General features: G+C 44.8%; 1 pseudogene; it reads left to right on the top strand.

Annotated features, from left to right (window-relative positions):
* The first annotated feature begins 3,354 nt into the window (after positions 1-3,354).
* On the top strand, positions 3,355-5,886 carry LOC102240770 (annotated as a pseudogene).
* Positions 5,887-6,345: the final 459 nt, after the last annotated feature.

Raw genomic sequence — 6,345 nt, 5'->3', positions numbered from 1 at the left:
TGGCACTGCACGGAAGAGTTGTTCAAATGTGTAAAGAGTTGGCATGGAAAAGAGAATTAGACTGCACTCAGAGGAAGGAGAGGGACCAATTGGAATGTGGACAGGAGATTTTAGCTCCCTAAATGTTCTAACAATTAGATCTCTGTGAACTGAACGGAGCTGCATGGAGAACAGTGTTTCTATTGCTGAGTGTGTTCTAGCAGAAGCCAGATGCAAGTGTGATGAATTCTAAGGCCTCATTCACCCCAACTGAAGTCACAATTGGGAATTTTGCCTCTTGCCTTCCTGGAGCTATGTATCAGACTAAGGCCTTTGGGTATATAAAAGTAATCCAGTCTGGGTTTCATTGTTATTCCCACGTAACAGAAGAGGAAACTGAGGCCTAAAGTTGCCCAACTATTGTGTGTCTGAATTCAAACATCGCATACTCTTCATTATGCTGAGGCATTCATTACTAAGCCCTTAAAAAGAAAAGGTATTATTTCAAGATATAATCATTCCAAATCCATAAATAAAATGCTCTCAAGTATAAAGCCTGATGATTCCCCAAGCATGTGATGGCATGCCAATGGTCATCTTTGCTGAAATTCCATTGATTTCATAATTAATGAAAAGAAATACAATTAATAGACTTTTTGAAACTTCTAGTAGGAACTCCAGAAGTTAAACTGTACCATAAAAGCATTTATACCATCCAATCAGTGCAACAGTGTTTCCTAAACTAGCAGTTTATATGTTTGGGGTGTTTTTCTTTTTAATTTTATTTATTATTAATCCTCACCGAGGACATTTTTATTGATTTTAGAAAAAGAGGAAGGGAGAGACAGAGACACAGAGAGAGACATCGATCAGTTGCTTCCTGTATGCGCTCTGACTGGGGAGTGAACCCTCAACCTAGGTATGTGCCCTAGGTATGAAACACAAAATCTTTTTGTGTACAGGATGACATTCCAACCAACTGAGTCACCTGGCCAGGCATTTTATTTTTTTTTCTACTATACTTGTTTTAGTTTGTGACTGTGTTGTCTCTACAAGGAGTTATTCTCAGAGTGTGGTACTTGGGAATCCTCAAGATCCTGTTAGGAGGTTTGCAAAGTGAAAGCTACTGTCATACAAATATAAACATATTGTTTGCCCTTTTTCACTTTCTCATTCTTTTATTCTTGAGTTTTTTCTAGAGGTTATATGATTTTTACTACTACAATGGATTGATTGAAGAAGCAGATATGAGAATTGTCTTCTCTGAAACAAGACATTAAAGAGATTTTCAAAAGCATATAATAATGGCACTTTTTTCAGTAATTTTTGTTTTGGAAATGAGTGATTTATCCTAATATTTAATTGTTTTATTATTATTGTAAATAAATTAACATTTTTAAATTTCTCAGTTTTAGGGAGACATATGTAATACTTTCAACAATAAAGAATTTAAGACAAAACAACAACAACAAAAAAACACCTGTGGCTTAGTGAAAGTGTGGTTTGCACATACTGTAAATACTCCCAAGTATTAGTAATTAAAGAATATTGTAAATCTGCAAATTTTACAGTAAAACTAATCCATTTGTTATACATTTGGAGTCTTCATAGGCTCTATGGGTTTTTGTTATTATTTCTAATCGCTCCAACATGGTCCTAAGATTGTTATCATCATCATTTCAGAGAAAAGGCAATTGAGGTGCAGAGAGATTAATTACCTGCCAAAGGTCACCCAGCCAGAAACAGCTGAAGAAGGGCTGCTCCACTCTGCAGTCCCATGCCCTTTAGTTAGGCCACATGGTCTTTTCAGAACCTTCGTTCAACAATCTGCATTGCACACCTGCATCCCAGCCGGCTCTGGTGAGGCACCAGTGCCACAGATGCACATACATGGCCCTGACTTGGAGGAGCCCAGTCCCTTAAGTTGTCACTTACTTTTCCTTTCCCACAGTTCATCAGGGATGCAGGTGATGCAGGAGCGGGGAACGTCCAGCCTGTGGGCAATATAAGGTCTGAGAAATCATTTGGTCTGGCCCTACCAAGGCATTAGGGGTGAGTTAATTAAATGTTTGACCAAACATAGCAGGCTAATTTTTAAATTGATAATTTTGTATGGCTCATAAATGATGTTATAAATATCCAAATGGCTGTTGGCAGAAAAAAGGTTTCCCACCCCTGTCAAATAGAGTTTTTCATACTCCTAATTCATATCCACTAAGATGTGTTTGCTTTGTTAGCTGTTGTCATACAAGATATATCACCACCTGCTAGGATGGTTTCCACAATGTCACATAGTTTAGGATAAGGAATAGACTTCAGTGGGAAAAGGGAAAGTTAAATAGTCCAAAGGTCAGCAAGAGAAGATGTGGCTTTGCTTCAAGAAATAGATACAAATAAGTAGAATAAATATAAGCAGATTTCGTAAAGAAAATATGAAAGCCAAAGGTTTTAGAGAATGGGGTTTCCAAGAGCTTATTATATAATACAGATTATTACATTAAGTGCACCATCACATCAACACTACTTCCTATAAAGGAAAAAAATCAGTTATTTTTACCAATAGGACCAAGAATAAAGAATTCACTCTGCTTTGACCCGTGGGTCTCTCTGGGAATCACCTCATCCCTACTGAGGAGGTAGAGCTGCCTCTGCTCACCCATGAGTTCTAACCTTCCTGTGTGACTCAGAGCGTTAGGGTTTCTCCTCAGTCCATTCTCTTTGCTAAAAGTAAATCTCTTTTATTGTTACTTTCTATTGGCTTCACTTTCCTGGATTTCCTGGGATCCACTATGCTTTTGTTATTTCCCCATATCCTTGTGCAAGATTGTGCTTTTGTATTTTGTCATTTTTTCCAACGCCCATCACAACTCACGACATGATTTCATAACTCACTTTACAAAAAAATGCATGTATTGTAAAAGTGCCATGAGAGAAAGGGCTCTGTCAATCTCATTCTCTGACCTGCACTCAGCATTGGGAGGTATGCATGTGTTGAACAAATAAATGAATAATCAAATGAATGAAAACCACACAAGGTTCTCTAAAACTTTAAAAGCCAATGAGAAGGCAAATTTTACCACTATGTGGAGCAGAGTTGAGCTTTGAGGGCTAATTATTTATTTATCTGTTACTTTAAAAATGAGGGAATAAAGGTTGATTTTGGCTTTCCATGCTCCCATATCTTCCTATTCACCCACTTCTCAAAGAATTTTAGGAAAAGAATTCGGATATTCAAGGTTCATGATCACAATCTTAATCCATCTCAGAACAGAAGTATATCAACCAAGTGCCCACATTTTGGGGGTACATAGGAAAAACAAAGTAATAGTTCCAAGTAAAGCTAGCATGGATACTCATCTGCCTGGGTTGGTTAAGATGTGGTCAGGCCAACCCCAGATGTTCCAGCAGTTGATGAAGCAAGTGACGCAGCTGGCCATCGACACTGAGGAACGCCTGAAAGGGGTCATTGACCTCATCTTTGAGAAGGCCATTTCAGAGCCCAACTTCTCTGTGGCCTATGCCAACATGTGCCACTGCCTCATGGGGCTGAAAGTGCCCACTACAGAAAAGCCAACAGTGACTGTAAACTTTCGAAAACTGTTGTTGAATCGATGTCAGAAGGAGTTTGAAAAAGACAAAGATGATGATGAAGTTTTTGAGAAGAAGCAAAAGATGGATGAAGCTGCTACGGCAGAGGAACAGGGACACCTGAAGGAAGAGCTGGAAGAGGCTCGAGATATAGCCCGGCGGCGCTCTTTAGGGAATATCAAGTTTATTGGGGAGTTGTTCAAGCTGAAGATGTTAACAGAGGCAATAATGCACGACTGTGTAGTTAAACTACTTAAGAACCATGACAAAGAGACCCTTGAATGCCTTTGCCATCTGCTCACTACTATTGGCAAAGACCTAGACTTTGAAAAAGCTAAGCCCTGAATGGATCAGTATTTCAACCAGATGGAAAAAATAATTAAGGAAAAGAAGACTTCATCCCGAATGCGCTTCATGCTGCAAGACGTGCTGGATCTGCGACGGAGCAATTGGGTGCCACGCCGAGGGGATCAGGGTCCCAAGACCATTGACCAGATCCATAAGGAGGCGGAGTTGGAGGAGCATCGGGAGCACATAAAAGTGCAGCAGCTAATGGCCAAGGGCAGCGACAAGTGTCTGGGTGGTCCTCCAGGCCCACCTATCAGCTTGGCCTTCCACTTGTAGATGATGGTAGTGGCTGGAACACAGTCCCCATTAGTAAGGGCAGCCGCCCTATTGACACCTCACGACTCACCAAGATCACGAAGCCTGGCTCCATCATTCTAACAACCAGCTCTTTGCACCTGGAGGGCGATTGAGCTGGGGCAAGGGCAGCAGTGGAGGCTAAGGAGCCAAGCCCTCTGACGCAGCATCAGAAGCTGCTCATCCAGCTACTAGTACCTTGAATCGCTTCTCAGCCCTTCAACAAGCAGCACCTACTGAAAGCACGGAAAACAGACGTGTGGCCCAGAGGAGTAGCTTGAGCCTGGAACGAGGTGAGAAAACTGGGGATCGGGGAGACCGCTTAGAGAGGAGAGAGCGGGGAGGTGATTGTGGGGACCAGCTAGAGAGCTCTTGGACACCTGGCACCAAGCGGAGCTTCAGTAAGGAAGTGGAGGAACGGAGTAGAGAGCAGCCTTCCCAGCCTGAGGGATTGCGCAAGGCAGCTAGCTTCTCGGAGGAACCGGACCGTGGGCGGGATGCTGGGAAGCGAGACGCCACCTTACCTCCTGTGAGCCCCCTAAGGCTGCACTATCAGAAGAGGAGCTGGAGAAGAAATCCAAGGCCATCTCTGAGGAATACCTCCATCTCAATGACATGAAGAAGGCAGTGCAGTGTGTGCAGGAGCTGGCCTCACCCTCCCTGCTTTTCATCTTTGTGCGGCATGGCATCGAGTCCACACTGGAGCGCAGTGCCATTGCACGTGAACATATGGGACGGCTACTGCACCAGCTGCTCTGTGCTGGGCACCTCTCCACTGCTCAGTATTATCAAGGGCTGTTTGAAATCCTAGAATTGGCTGAAGACCATGGAAATTGACTTCCCCCATGTGTGGCTCTACCTAGCAGAACTGGTAATGCCAATTCTGCAGGACGGTGGAGTACCCATGGGGGAGCTGTTCAGGGAGATTATAAAACCTCTGAGGCCCCTGGGCAAAGCTGCTTCTCTGTTTCTGGAGATCCTGGGCCTCCTATGCAAAAGCATGGGTCCCAAAAAGGTTGGGGACACTATGGCGAGAAGCTGGACTCACCTGGAAAGAATTCCTACCGGAAGGCCAGGATGTTGCTGCATTTGTTGCTGAACAGAAGGTGGAGTATACCCTGGGAGAGGAGTCAGAAGCCCCTGGCCAGAGGTTGCTGTCCTCTGAGGAGCTGAGCAGGCAGCTGGAGAAGCTACTCAAGGAGGACAGTAGTAACCAGCAGGTGTTTGACTGGATAGAGGCCAACCTGACTGAGCAGCAGGTAGCATCCAACACACTAGTTCGAGCCCTCATGAAAACTGCCTGCTATTCCGCAATCATCTTTGAGACTACCCTCCGAGTGGGTGTTGCAGTGCTTAAAGCATGAGTGAAACTGCTACAGAAGTACCTATGTGATTAGCAGAAGGAGCTGCAGGCACTCTGTGCCCTCCAGGCATTTGTAGTGACCTTCGAACAGCCCCCCAACCTGCTTGGGATATTCTTTGATGCATTGTATGATGGGGATGTGCTGAAGGAAGACTCCTCTACAGCTGGGAGAGTAGCAAGGACCCCGCTGAGCAGCAGGGCAAGGGCGTGGCCCTTAAATCTGTCACAGGCTTCTTCAAGTGGCTTCGTGAGGGGGAGGAAGAATCTGACCACAACTGAGGGCTGGTGGGGTCGAGGACTTGGACCCCCATGGACACTCGGATGGTCCAGCCAGCCGCCTAGACTGCAGGGGTGTCAGCAGCAGCGGCGGTGGCAGTGGGTGCCTGTAGTGCGATGTGTCTGAGCTAATAAAGTGGCTGAAGAGGCACGATGGCTTGGGGCTACCTGGGGCCCCCCTCCAGGATGCTGCCAAGTGTCCCTCTCCTCCCCCTAGGACACAGAGATATCTTATCTAATAAAAGAGAACCATGCAAATTGACTGTACCTCGGCTACACTCACAAGCCACTCCCATAAGCCACACCCACCAGCCAAACAGAGCGACTATATGCAAATTAACACAACCAAGATGGCGGCCGGCAGCCACCGAGCTGGAGCAAGCAGGAGGCTTGCTTGCCTTGGCAATGGAGGAAACCAAGCTTTCCGCCAGCCCTGGCCAGCTCCACTCAAGGCAACAAAGTTTCAATTATAGAAGATAAATAAATCCCAGATATCA

The sequence above is a fragment of the Myotis brandtii genome, unplaced genomic scaffold (genome assembly GCF_000412655.1).
Source record: "Myotis brandtii unplaced genomic scaffold, ASM41265v1 scaffold49, whole genome shotgun sequence".
NCBI lineage: Eukaryota > Metazoa > Chordata > Mammalia > Chiroptera > Vespertilionidae > Myotis > Myotis brandtii.
This window is presented reverse-complemented; position numbering and strand designations above follow the sequence as displayed.